A 14,734-nucleotide genomic window follows, 5' to 3' on the forward strand; every position below is an offset into this window, starting at 1 on the left:
GGATGATACTTAAGAGTTCAGCAGTACTAAAATGTACACTTAAAAGATTTGAACAATTTGTTTGCATATCTGTGCTCTGGGAAATCAGACATTGTGAAGAAAGAGTCTTGTAGCTAGTTCAGAATGAGATAATTCAGGACAGATTTTTTTTTTAATTTCTCTAACACATGGTTTTGAAATCAAAGATTTCTTTTCTTTGAAGAAAGATGGAAAAGTCATTATGTACCAAGTGCAAAAAATTAAGTTTGGAGTAAGATTTTCATGGAATGTAACATTTCACTTCCTATTTAACTCTGATTGGGTGAGTGTATTTCTTGTCAGGAAAGACAAGTGAGTTTTTCAGGCCGAGGTGTGTGGTAGTCAATGGGATCATGTCATGGTAAGACTTTCATGTTCCAAAGGATAATGACTTATTTTGCTGTGAAATTTAAATTTTGGTTTCTTCCTAATTATTCCAGTAATAGTCTTAAATGCATTGCTACATGCCTTTTCTTATGGAAAACAATTAGTCTTTTATTCTTTTAAGTTAAAATATAATTCTATAATACTTCATCCTTTTGTATGTACAAAGTATGAACAAGATAATGTGCTGAATGGAGTGAGAGATGGTAAGCCATGCTGTTTGTACTCTAGGACTTTAAAATCTGCAAATGAAGCCAGGGATTGTGGTGCATGCCTGTAATCCCAGCAACTCAGGAGGCTGAGGCAGGAGGATCACAAGTTCAAAGCCAGCCTTGGAGACCCTATCTAAAAAAAGAAAGAAAGAAAGGAAGGAAGGAAGGAAGGAAGGAAGGAAGGAAGGAAGGAAGGAAGGAAGGAAGGAAGGAAGGAAGGAAGGGAAAGAAAGAAAGAAAGAAAGAAAGAAAGAGGGAGGGAGGGAGGGAAGGAAGGAAGGAAGGAAGGAAGGAAGGAAGGAAGGAAGGAAGGAAGGAAGGAAATGCTAGGGATGTATCCCAGTGGTAGAGTGCCCTGTGTTCAATCCCCAGTGCCACAATAAATAAATAAATAAATACCCCTACAAATAATCAGGGATAAAAGGGGAGAAATGGAAAGACAATGTACTTTTCTTTACTGAGCTCCAGACCTGTCCCTTGTTTTGGGGTAAGAGCCTGAAGCATATTATTTAATGCAACAATAGTATTTATTTGATTTCAATTTCAGGTCAGTTGCCTCAAAAACCTATCTCCTTAATTTAATCACAAAGTGGGACTATTATCATCTGAGGGTTCCATTGTTTGCTTAGAAAATTCTTAAGAAGAAGGGTTTAGAATTACCAAATTTCCTATCAATTTCTTTGAAGTGTTATAACAAAAGCCACAAATTAGGTGGCTTCAAACAACAGGGCTGGAGGGGAGAATTTTGAAATCCAGGAGTCAGTGAAACCATGTTCTCTCTGAAGGCTGTTGGGGAGCATCCTCGTTTGCCTCTTCCTAGCTTCTGATAGTTGTCCACAATTCTTGGCTTTGGGTGTTCCTTTGTATATGGCATCAATGTATAATGCTGGAAAGTTTAAGGCCTGGTCTTCTTGGGCTTGATGTTTCTCAGCCAGGGTAAGGGTATAGGGTATGTGTTTTCATTCAGCAGAGAGAAGAATCCTATCCTTACGACACAGTGAGAGGTGAAAATGGTCAACTCCTCATTTTCCCCTCCCAGAAAGCATTAGGACTATGACTTAGATTAAGTTATAACTAGTTCAAGAGCTGTGGAATTGAGAATATTTGAAGTTAATGAAATCTGAACTTCCCAGCTGTATGACAGTGCACAAGAAGAAAATTCACATTTTGGTTTCTTTATCTGTGAAATGGTGCCAATAAAGCTTGCACAATAATTTTATGAGATGAGATACACAGTCTGACATCATCCCTGACACACAATGGACTAGAGCAGTTTGTTCCCCTTCTTTGTCCTCTGGCTTATAAGGCTTCAATGGGGTCAGAATTAAGGATCTTGAGCCGGGAGGCTGAGGCAGGTAGATTGCAAATTCAAAGCCAGCCTCAGCAACAGCAAGGAGCTAAGCAACTCAGTGAGACCCTGTTTCTAAATAAAATCAAAACAGGGTTGATGATGTGGCTCAGTGGTCAAGTGCCCCAAGTTCAATCCCCAGTACCAAAAAAAAAAAAAAAGAAAAAAAAGAAAAAAAAATCTTTGATTTACATATAGAACAGGAGAAACAGTAAAATGGAAAAAGATTACCATTGCACAGACCAGAAAGATACTGAATCATTACCAAGTGCTTCTAACAAACTGAGGCAAGCAGGCCCCTTTGCTCCCTGAGTTCAACTCCATTAGGAGTCTTCAGGTGCTTAACAGCAGCTCAGCATCTAGTGTTTATATGGATGGTATAAATTTTGCTTAGCTTGAAAACCCATAATCATTTTGTCCAAATGTTGTAAACATTCTTTATCCTAATTGAAATAAGTGCTATGTTGTTGATGAATTAAACAGAAACACTAATTTAATCTCTCATCATTAACATCATTTTAAAGCTATTAAATGTGTTTTTCAGTTGGCATTACCAGCAAAGAAGAATCCATGCTAAAAGCAAAAACTGCTATTTATCAAGGAGGAAGCTTATGAAATTGAAAAATGTATTAAGGTTAGAGCAAATCTTAGGTCCAGTAAATGCTTTTAGTGGATTTTTATCTTGGATTATTCATAAAACTAGGCATTGTTTTAAACATTTTTGGCCTGTGGCTGTTTATACTTCTATTTTATCACCCATTTACACACTTTCCTTCAATTACATATGCTCTTATCACTTCGTTCTGTATTTCTTTTCACAGTACATATTTCATTATCACATTTATTCATTTTCTTAGTGATAAGATTTCAAAACAATCTCCTTCCTTTCACAGGCACTGTTCTTTCTGCCATAATTATGTGAAAAGTTTAAACCTTAAGATACTTTAAATATTTTACTTTGTACTTAACATTTATTTGTGTTACTAATATGTATGACTGTAGAATAAAAAAAGTCCAAAAAAATTAAAATAAACAAAAACTTGACCAGATTTTTAAAATTGTTTTCTTGTTATGTAGACTTATCCTTTCTAATTAAGGAAATACAACTTGAATTAGAAAAAAATGTTCACTGAAAACCATATACATATACATATAAATTTCCTTTATAAAACAGGTCACTACTAATACATTCTAGAACTCTGCAATCCATAATAACCCAGACCTCCTGCTGGGTGGTTTACATACTTCAGTGGAGATAGAGCAATCCTAGAAGATAAGCATAGAATTTTCATCAGGAAAATAGAGACCCTTCTCTAGGGACAGTAAGACTAATGGGCAGGGGCAAGATATTAATCTGGATTTTTGTCCAAAGAACACAAAACTAAAGTTTGTGTTCTTTCGTTGAATCCAATTCTTTTTCTTTTTCCTAAAGGAAATTCAGCAGAACTTAAGAAGTTACATGAGCTTACTAGTTAAGTTAGTTATTGTCCATTTCTGATGTCTTAGTTGTCTCTCTGGAAATTGCTACATGGTAATCAGAAACCTATTTTGATCAGTTGTAAAATCATATACATACAATATGATTGATTTATGAGATAACATGAAATTACCTGGGAATTTATTGCCTCAAATGTAGGCTCTCTATTAAGGTCTTCAATAAGAAGTAGTAATCTGTATTTTCTGGAATTAGCTCAAACAGATTTTCTTAGAACATTTTCTTTACACAGAACATTACATAGAATCTTTTTTTTTTCCCTCAATAGCTCTCGCTATTTTGATATGGCTCATCTTAAGAAAATCTGACAAAGCAATTTTTAAACACATACTTTAACGAAGGATTATTGATACTTTATAGAATTATTCTCTTGAGAATCCACTGGAGATTTTCATTTGAAGTTATTATATTTTTAAACCACTACTCTTTTTTGACTTGAGCTACTGAATTAAGTGAGCTCATCATAAACTGCTTTTTGCTGTCTTTATCAGTGATTGCTTTTGGAAGGAACATTGACTGGTTATCTTTATTGGAGTAAAAGATGGTGTTCAAATAAATCCTTATGGCCCTGTGTAACCAAAGTGATAACAGCAATTTGATGAGGAATGTGAATACACTTATGCACTCTTCTTCCAGGAGAAATTTAAGCAATAATCTTGTTTTGGGGCCAGATTGAGTGCTACCATATTTTGAGACTAAAACAGCATGGACTAGAAAAAAAACCCAGTGCATTCAAAGTAGATTAGAAAAATATGATTCATTTATTTTTGTGGAAAAACGGGATGTCTTGGCAAATGAGAAGAAAAGAAAAAAAAAATCCCTTTGCTTGGATATTTGAAGTTCTCCATGCCAGTTTTTTAGCATTCTCTTGCCTCACCTATTTAAATGTTCACAACAAGGGTGTTTCATATGCCCAATGAAGTCCGGATCATCCTTATTCTTGAACAGTTCTGACAGCTTTAAGACTGTAATTCTAGAAACAGGAGCCTGATGTTAAGCATCTACACATGTTCTCCATTATTTCCTCCAGCAGAAAACAATGGTTGGGTAAGATTACACTCTAATGGAATCCATTTTCACTAAATAGGTACATTTAGTCAGTTGTAATTTGGTGGATCATAAAAGAGAAAAAGAAGCAGCTATTTAAAATGAGAAAAGCCAGTGTAAACTTATTAAAGTTCCAGAATCACTGATTACCCATACATACATAATTGTAAACTTGAATTTGTTTTCAATACACCTGAAGTCTTAGATATTCTTGAGAAGAAAATTCAATTTATAAATTACCAGAATAGCATAGATATTTTGGTTTGAGGACCATGTTTCTTTCTCCAATTAACATTTTGGGGATGAATTGGCAAGACAGCTTTTTTTTTTTTTTAATTGGCATGAAAAGAGTCGAATGTTAAGAAAATTTGGAAATCTATCTCTTGGGTACCTGCATACCTGATTGCCTCTAGATTATTTTGCTGATATTCTTGGTGATCTCCTGTATTTTGGGAGGAATTTAATCAATTTTCATATTGACATAACAGGCATAAGAATGATCTGTATATGCTACAAACACACACAACACGTGGATGGTAAATGTTTGGAAGACATTTCAAACATGAAGAGCAAATAAAATAATTGAAACTTTTTAATCAGAAAAGAACGTATTGATATGAAGAGATAATTTATTATTCATTCATCCACTTATTCATTGAATAATATTTATTTTTATTAAGAGTCTTTTGTTCCTGTTCTGTTTCTTAGTATGATGGGAATAGCTATTCTTTGTAACTGGAAGAACTGTGACTAATGAGTAAACATTAGAGTAATTCAAACCTAAATTTTGCATGAGGTAAAAAATTTGTAGACATCACAGATTTTATAAAAAATAAATGGGCTATACTGAGTTATTGAAATTTTTAGGAGAGTGCTAATTTGTAGAGAATCCTTAGTCTATGCTAGTTGTTAAATATTCCTAAATTGCTTCTCATCTTAGTGATTTTTAAAATATAGAATGTAATTTATTTGTATTATAATTAAGATTATATCTTCAGAGTTCACCTTGGCTTACAGAGCAAGGCTAAACTAGGTGTCAGAAAAGCAGGAAATAAACTCACTGGTTGTATTTCTGTCACAACTGCCTTAGAAAAGAGAGAGCCAATCTTATGCAGCTGTTTTTCCTTGTCCTGTTAAGTTTTGGACTAGCAGAACAGGTCACCAAGGGAACTGTGAAAACCTGTCTTCACCCCACGACCCTGTAATTTTGTGCATGAGGTTAATCACCTGACATTACTGCTCTTTCTTTGATGTCATGGGGCACCAGAGTAGCTGTGTCCTCCAAGACCTCTCACCTTCAAAATCTATATGATTTCATAGAGATTACCTTAGCTCAAAAGAATTCCATTTGAAAACTTTCTTGATAGCATACTAACCTCACAATCTGATGTCTATGAGAGGTGTTTAATGACGTTTCCTGGAAATAAGATGGATTCCTGATGAGAAAATTTTGAAATAAGAAATCTCCAAGTTTGTACTTTTTCCTTTGAGTTGTATATACTATGTCTTCCATAAACTGAACTGATCTAGAAATATTATATATGTGTACAGCTTTATATCTGGACACTGTTGTCATTTAAGAGATTCTGTGACTCTGAAGATTCAGAATAACAAATAGACATTGCCCATACATATTCTCTTTGATTTTCATTACAACAAAAAGGTGGTATTCAAAAAATTTTTATTCAGGGCAGTTTTTTACCCTTTGAAATCTCTCAATATTATGTAATTAAAAGTTTGAGACAGATATTTACAAGGCTGAATATGTAAAATATGGAAGCAAAGTTTCTCCTAGATTCCTCATTGAGAAAAGTATGTATGGTCCTGTCTCACAGTAAAACTTTCTGGACATGAGAATGATTAATTTTCTTGCTTACCCTAATGAAAGACTATGTAAATTATTATTGGCAAATTTAGTTTTTGTTTTCTTATTTCCTGACAAGCAACAGAATAGCCATTGAAAATATAATCTAAAAGCATAACCCAAATAGGACATGTTGAAGTCTGAGATAAGGCTTTAATTTTAACTTATAAACTCTTATAAAAGTAATTCACATAGGAAAAAGAACTCTAGAGCTCTAATCAACACATTTCCAATAATGTCCACAGCTGAAGAGAAATGACATAAAAGGATTAACAAACATACTATACATATTAATTCCTGACTCAGTGCTCCAAGGAGCTGCCCTAGGAAATGACATAAGGGATGTTATTAATCTTAATATCATATTTCATAATATTAAATTCTAGTAATTATTAAAAAGGAAATAAATTGGGCAATAGCAAATTAATATTTAAGGTAGTGATTCTAGTATTATATATAATTAATAGTATTAAAAATATTATCTGTAACCTCTGAAATCATATTTTTATGAAACAATATTCCAGTCTTAAGAAATTTTCCATGGTAGAACATGAGTTTATTTTACCAGAAAAAAATGAGGAAATGAGATTTGCCATCTCCCTGAAAGCATTGGAGCAGAGTTAACTGAGAATGCCCAGACTCTGGTCCAACAGGAACCCCACCAGTGCTTCTCTAGTGTTGAGTGCCTAGAACTTTCCTCACAAGAGCATCTGGACTCCAGAAGAGCCACTTGGGGACAGGTGGACCAGAGGTAGCATAGAAAGGTTAATTGGTAAGTTTCTTGTTCTTGCTTGTTATTGTCCTGTTATTTACACAAAGAAAGTCATAATATTGGATTATAAAAGAGAAAAAAATTCTCTGCTCTCCAGATTATTATTTTTTTTCTTAAGAAACTCAGTATAATTCACTCTTTGAATTCTTTAACTTTCAATTGTTATAAACTTAAATTATAAACTTATTCTGAGGGTCATTTTTGGGTATATGTGTGTGTGAGTGTGAGTGTGTGTGTGTGTGTGTGTGTGTGTGTGTGTGTGAGAGAGAGAGAGAGAGAGAGAGAGAGAGAGAGAGAGAGAGAGAGAGATTGCTTCGAAAGATCTTTCTGGTGGAAAGAGGGATGATTATGTATTAATCTTAGATGTTATATAAATATATTCTGAAAAAATATCTCAAGTGAATATAAGCAAATCTTTAGATGTGTTGCAGCTACTTTGCTCCTCATAAGTAGCCAGCAATGCATGGGCATTAGTGCAGGCCCTGAAAGCTTAGCTTTTGTCTTCCGGAGGTCTCCAGCACATTGTTAATAAGCCAGAGATAGAGCTAAGTGGCCCTTCTTGGTGAGAGGAGGGGATAGTATGCGAATTTAATAGTGGAGAGGCTGCTAAATACAGTGTCTGCTGGCAGTTGACATAAACCACAAAATGCTCTTTAAGTTCTTCAAACCCAATTACTTCAACCACTAGATAAGGTTACAATGCATGATATTATTATGCCCCAGGCTTTCTCCTCCCTCCAAGTTAATATCTTTGTTTTGATTTTGGCTGGGGAAGTTCCTTTGTTGGTCAGCCACAACATTTCCATTAACTCACATAAATTCCCCATCTCACGGCTCCTGCCAGTTTTCTCCCTGCCCAAACAGGATAGATAACATTAGCAGTGTTGCATGAAACATCTAAAATTAAAATTAGTTTTCCCATAGCTTCCGACCACTGGATTGTGAATAACTAAAGTATTACTCACAGTGTTCACAATCAAAGCAATGAACATGGGAAGATTTTTTTTTTATTTTAACTAGGAACCAAATCTTTATACATAATATTAGAAACTATTTAAAGGTTTTACATAATAAAGGAGTCCCAGAGTTACTTCAGAAATTACTTTTGGATCTTGGGAAGTTTAATTTCTGTTTTGGCCGCTGAGAGCTTGTATGGCTTCTGTAGTTCCTAATGGTGGAAAGTTACCCCATTAGACCTACTTTAGCCATCCAAGCAGCCAACCCATTCACTAGATGTCTACTAGGTATGAAGTCCTCATGGATAGTGTAGCCATGACTTCACTAGTGAACCTGTTGGTATTTCACAAATAAATAAAGAAACCAGAAAAATAAATTTATCATTTTACCACAGATTCAAAGCTAACTATTTTATAGACATTTTTTTCTTGAATTCCTGATAATAATCCAGAGAGGTAAATAAAATTATTCAAATTTTGTAGATTTATAGACTTAGATCCTTTAAACAATCTGCCCAAGTTTATATGGTCACTAATGGAAAAACCAAGATTTAAGCAAGACTCAGGTTGTACTCTGATTTATTACTTTGCAGTACTTAATTAAGCCCTTGCTAAAGGCCTTGTTAGCTAGGCTTTGGGAAGAATGGAAATGAATAAACTTCTTCTCTGCACTTGAACTAGTGTCTGACTCATAGGACCCCAGAGAAAGGTCTGTTCTGATGCTGTGCAGTATCCATGTGGCATCCTTAAATCTGCTAGGAAAGATTCAATCCACATGCAACTCTGCTTCTTCCCTTAGACACACAGTAGGTACTATTTAGACCTCTATGTGTCAATACCACCACCAACAAAGCTCAAAGAACTTTCTTCTTCCTCTTCCAGGTACTGTTCTAAGTGCTTTCCACACACTAACTCAAATAAACTAACTCAAGTAACGCTGTGGGGTCAGCCTGTTTTAGGGCCAGGGTATTGTGAAGAGAAATTTCTATATTCAGATATTTGTGTGCAATTCTATCTACTATGTTTTTTCTTAATGATTCACATATCTAATTAGCTAAGTAAAGACAGAGAATTTCTGCAGCAAAGAAACTTATCTTTGTTCTAGCCTGTATTTTCCAAATTAGCATTAATACAGATTGTCCATCTTCACTGTTGATATCTCATAAAGCAAAAACTGAAAGTTCCTTCTCTGGGCCTTCAGTAAATATCCTAAATTCAGAAGCAAACTTTCAATGGCCAGTAGGCAGCAGGCATGGAGGGGTGTTACTCCAGAAATTCCAGGGAGACACTGGAGACACTGGGCTCAGGTGAGCTAGGCTGCATTCCATGTGCCAATCAGAAAGTTGTTGGCAAATATAGAAACATTTTTTTCACTTAATTACAGGCTGTACTTAAATCAAACCTTTAAACATTTATGCAATACCCTAATGCAAATCCCAGTGGTGAAACATGTCAAAAGATCAGATGCCACTGGAGTTCAGAGTATGGAGCAGATGCTGTAGCCTGAATGCTTAGAAAGTCTTCAGTTTTCAGTGTTGAGCCTTAATGCTGGGTGGGATTTGCAAAAATACGGATATATTAAAGTAGTATTGTGGTATGCATGTGTTTGAGGTTGGGCAAAAGGAGTCAGCATGCAACAAAACCTTGTGGCACATGTGGCCTGTGTTCTGTAGACAGCCATAACATGATCTCACTTTCATGGCAGTGCTCATGTGAACATTCCGAAACTTAAGTTACATTCAAGTTATGGAGTTCTTTGAAGGCGAGATCAAGAATGCCAACTAGTTTTGGTAATCCATAGGGAGTCCTCGAAGGTTCTTGGGAAGTGGGATCACATAAAAAGTGGTGTTATAGAAAGAATCTCTTAGTGGTGCCATGTGGGGAGATCTGGAAAGAGAGAAAAGGTAGAGCAGGTGGTATGGAGGGTCATATGGTGAAAACCTGCATGCTTACTGCAGTGGAATGGAACTATAGGGAAATGTTGGAGGGGCTACTGGGTGTAAGGGGGAAGACAGCTGTTGAAGAATGCAGGCTCCTAAAACCAAAGTCTAAAATAATTAACTGAAATAAAATTTTATCATCAGTTTTGTCAATATATTGAATAATTACAGTGTTGATATGAACTCATTGATTCATATTAAAATATCATGTTTTAATAATTGCTAAAATTCTTTTCAAAAAACTTGGAAGGGATATCTTCCTTTGCACAAATTCTATACTCACAGGGAAAAAAAATCATCTGAGAAATAAACAACCTGATGTCTGCTCTAGTTAGCATTCTGTTTTCAAAGTCTATGCTGTCACTCTCAGCTTCTTTATGGCTGTTGTCTTCTTTGTGTCCAGAAGACAAGAGAAAAAGCTGACTGTTCTTCTTTATTCTGAACACTGAGTTTGTTTTCCACTAGCCCTTTCTGATCCTACACCATCTTGTTCAGCACCCTAGGAGGGTTGCCTGCAGGAAATACATTTCAAGGCTCCCTTGCCTCTGGTTACCGGTTGATTTTGGCCAACAAGAAAGAGAGAGAGAGAGAGAGAGAGAGAGAGAGAGAGAGAGAGAGAGAGAGAGAGAGAGATTCTACCTGGAGATTGAATGGCAGGAGGCAATGTGGTAATGTTTTGAAGAAAGCCAATTCTCGGCATACCTTCCCCCAACTTTGATTTCAGTGACAGATGTTTAGCTTATAATCAGTCATAGTGGGAAAATTTATATTGTGAAAATGAGCAAGTGCTACAAATTGGGATTTTCATATTTGGAAAGTCACATTATCAGCATGCCACTGGGGATGTGGGTCTAGGTACTTTTTTCTTTGGCTCCATCTGCAGATTGCTCTCAGGTTGGCTGAGAATCTCAACTGAAGGTACATAGATGGGGTTCTCTCCATATAAGTAACTCTCATCAATTTTTCCATTTTTTTCTTCTTACTCTTCACAGCTTTAAGAAGATAATAGTTATCTGACTTGAATCTCTCAGGTTACTACATCTTCTCTAAACCTGAACCATCCTGTCTTATGGCTACTAGTTACCTATTGACCGCTTGATATTGTGACTATCATAGTGTTGTAATTGAGGCACAGAATTCTGTACTTTATTTAGTTAAGATTAATATTAAAATTTATTTAATTAATATTAAAATTCAGAATCAAAAATATCTTAAGTGTTTTTCATTAAACAACTTTTTTTATTAAATAATTTTTTATTGATAGGCCTTCATTTTACTTTAGGATTTATTATTTGAACAGAGATGGGCTGTAAATATAAGATATATACTAGATTTTAAAGACTTACTATGAAAACAATGAAAAAAATCTTACTAATAATTTTTTAATATTCATTTTCTATTAAAATAACATTTAAAATATGTTGGATTGAACTAAATAAATTATTAATGTCAATTGAACTCATTTCTTTTTTGGGGGGTGTCAAGGGTTGAACTCAGGGGCACTTGACCACTAAGACACATCCCCAGCCCTATTTTGTATTTTATTTAAAGACAGGGTCTCACTGAGTTGCTTAGTGTCTTACTTTTGCTGAGGCTGGCTTTGAACTCGAGATCCTCCTGCCTCAGCGACCATGCCCTACTTGAACTCATTTCTTTAAATAAGACAATTTTTAATTACTGTATGGCTCCTATTGTTAGAAAGTTCCATTCTATGTCCAAATGTATCCCAAATGTGGGATACATTCAGTGGGCATTAACTTTTAATGATGTTTCCTAACAATTGATAGGATTTTTGCAGTGTAATGTGCTAAAGTGGACTATCCTCTAAAAACATTTCCTGAATGGAAGGAAATAATCCTATTGTTAAGTATCTATCAATAATTTTTGAATATTCAATTCTACTCAGTCATCCTGAGAGATAGGAGTGTTTTGAGATACCTTATTTTACAGATCAGAAAACTGAGGCACAAAGAAATTTCTTGCTCCTGTCACACCTGGTAAACATAGAGGCCAGAATCAAGATCAGGTTTGCTTGACTTTACTATCCGGGATTTTCCCAGCCCACCATACAATAAAGATTTCTTATTCCAATGAATTTGAAACAAAAGTCATGGAGGAAATTTGTTGACTTATTAGATATTGATTTTAAGATTCTTCTCAAAATATAAGTGGGTCTTCAGTGTGCCTTCTATCTCCCCCACCAATGCCTCAGACCAAATTCTACTTCTTTCTTGGCTCCAGGGGTAACCACTTTGAAGTAGTCCTAGAAAGACCATGGCTTAACACTTCCATGACATGTGGTTTCTAGGGGTGACGTTTCAGGTCACGAACATGAAGGGACAGCCAGGGGTTTGGTGGAATCAGTCCAGCCAATGTGGGCATCTGGCATTCAGCTGAGCTCTCCCCAACCCCAGTTGAGGTTTTGTTCCACTTTACCTCGATCCTTAATTTCACTGCTAAGTGGACCATGAGATAGTCTTGCTTCCTTTATAGAATGCTTTAAAAGCATATGCAAACAGAGTCTCAAAGATATAAACTGTACCTAGGTCACAAATGGGAGGAAGGACCTTGACCTTGGGGCTGAAGACTTCACATGTTTCGGCCCATTCTCATTTTCAATCTAATCATGGTGTGATCCTCCTGCATTTGACTCTGACTGACTGGTGTAGTTTTTCATGGAAGGTTTGGAATGATATTTACACACATTAGCACTTTTTGCACTAGACTTTGTGTATCCTTCTTTGCTAAATAAGTGTGAAATGAATTTTTTTTTTTTTTTAGATGCAGGTAGGTCCTGTTCTTGACCCATGCTAAGTCTGGAATGGTGCATAGCTGTGTGACATTAACCACTAAAAAGAAAGTTACAGGAATCTCCAGGATCACTGCAAAGTTGGTCCTGGTTTCTTACTCCTTATTTAGTACAAGGAATCCTTTGGTATATAATAAATACTGACCAATTCAGTGTAACAAAGGAAGGGATACTTCCTACCATATCCATTTTATATTGTCCATCTAACTTAGTATCATGGTGTGATGACCCTAGACATGCTCTCATTGGAACCCTTCAGAAACTGGAAACAGGCAACATGGAGTTTAAAAGCAAAGCTTGGGATCAGGCCTGTATTCAGTTGTGTTAACTAAGTGGACTAATTTCTTTTCCTCTCTATACCTTTCCTCATCACCAAGAAGAGGGAAACATTATAGCCCTTAGGGGTTTTTCAGGTATCAGCAATGGAAGTCAGCTCTTAAGGATACTTGTTAGCCAATGGAACCAAATAAAAGACAGAACTAGCCATGGAAGGATATGAATCCAAAGGGCTCTGGGCTTGCAGGGAACAAGGTACATTGGCATTATTAGGGCACCACAAAAAAAAAAGAAAGTTAAAGAGCTCTTCAGATTGCATCCCATCTTTCTATTCAAGATGCACATTCAAGTAAACATTTGGGTGGTTAGTTGGGGTCTTGCATATATCTTCTCCTTGGTCAGAGGAGAGCAGGAGAAGCAGGGTATTCCAAGGCACAGCCCTATCAAACTCCAGTCAAGTCTGGAGGCTAAGTATTTAAATAAATCATTGGGTGGTGTAATGTAGGAACATTGCATGGATTCAGGACAAGCAAAAGAAACAGAAGTGTTTTACAGACTTCTGGCTTACAGAGTCATTATGATGTTCAAATGAGATAATTGACATGGACACAATTAGGATAATTTTTTGTGGGGGGTATTAGGGATTAAATTCAGGGGCACTCAACCACTGAGTCCCAGCCCCAGCCCCAACCCAATTTTGTATTTTATTAGAAACAGGGTGTCACTGAGTTGCTTAGTGCCTTGCTTTTGCTGAGGCTGGCTTTGAACTCTCGATCCTCTTGTCTCAGCCTCCCATCCGAGCTGCTGGGATTACAGGTATACACCACTGTGCCTGGCAATTGACATAATTTTTAAAGTTATAATTAGAAAGAAGAAAGAGCCCATAATCCAGCTTGTTTTTCTTACTAAGAGTGATCAGATTCTCAAAGAGCTTATTTTATACAGACGCATATGTGAATATATCTGAAAAATATTTATTTTTATCAGCATTTTCTTGGATTTCACTTAAAAGTTTACTGCAAGAGCATTTTAGCAATGTGCTATCGAACTAGGTGGAGATACATGGAAACAAAATGAGTAGGAATTATGTCCCAAGTAGTTAGCATGAAATTCAAAAATCTGCCTTCATTATTTCAAACACAAGCCAACAATAAATCTTACACCATCTATTTTAGTTATGGTAAATCATAGTCGTATGTGATCATGATTATGTCTAATTGTGGGATAAAGAATTTAATTTTAGAGTATGAATGAAATATACCCTTGTTGACATCTTATGTATGACAGTTTGAGAACAATAGGGAGAGAGCCAACAGCAATGTGATATAAATCCCCCTACAGAGAGAATAATAAAGAACCTTTAAATTGAGGATTCTGACTCTTAATGATAGTTTCAGAAGACTGGGATATCCATATTTAGAATGTAACAGCTGCTTCAAATTAGGGAGACTATAGACTCTTCTGACATGAGTTCATTGATGATGATGATGATGATGATGTGTGTGAATGTCACTTCAGTTGTGTGTAATCAGAAAAATCTAGAATAATTCCCTGAAATATTACTTTACAGAGAAATATTTTCTGTGGTAAACTGCTGTTCTCCACTAAGATTG

At 35.7% G+C, this 14,734-nt stretch overlaps 1 protein-coding gene and 1 long non-coding RNA gene across 2 annotated transcripts in view; one reads left to right on the top strand and one right to left on the bottom strand.

Annotated features, from left to right (window-relative positions):
- The window catches only part of LOC110597047 (uncharacterized), a 114,660-nt gene that overhangs the window by 40,687 nt on the left and 59,239 nt on the right, over positions 1–14,734 (bottom strand). The window lies entirely within an intron of this gene.
- The window catches only part of Dkk2 (dickkopf Wnt signaling pathway inhibitor 2), a 97,937-nt gene that overhangs the window by 33,707 nt on the left and 49,496 nt on the right, over positions 1–14,734 (top strand). The window lies entirely within an intron of this gene.

The sequence above is a fragment of the Ictidomys tridecemlineatus genome, chromosome 9 (genome assembly GCF_052094955.1).
Source record: "Ictidomys tridecemlineatus isolate mIctTri1 chromosome 9, mIctTri1.hap1, whole genome shotgun sequence".
Taxonomy (NCBI): domain Eukaryota; kingdom Metazoa; phylum Chordata; class Mammalia; order Rodentia; family Sciuridae; genus Ictidomys; species Ictidomys tridecemlineatus.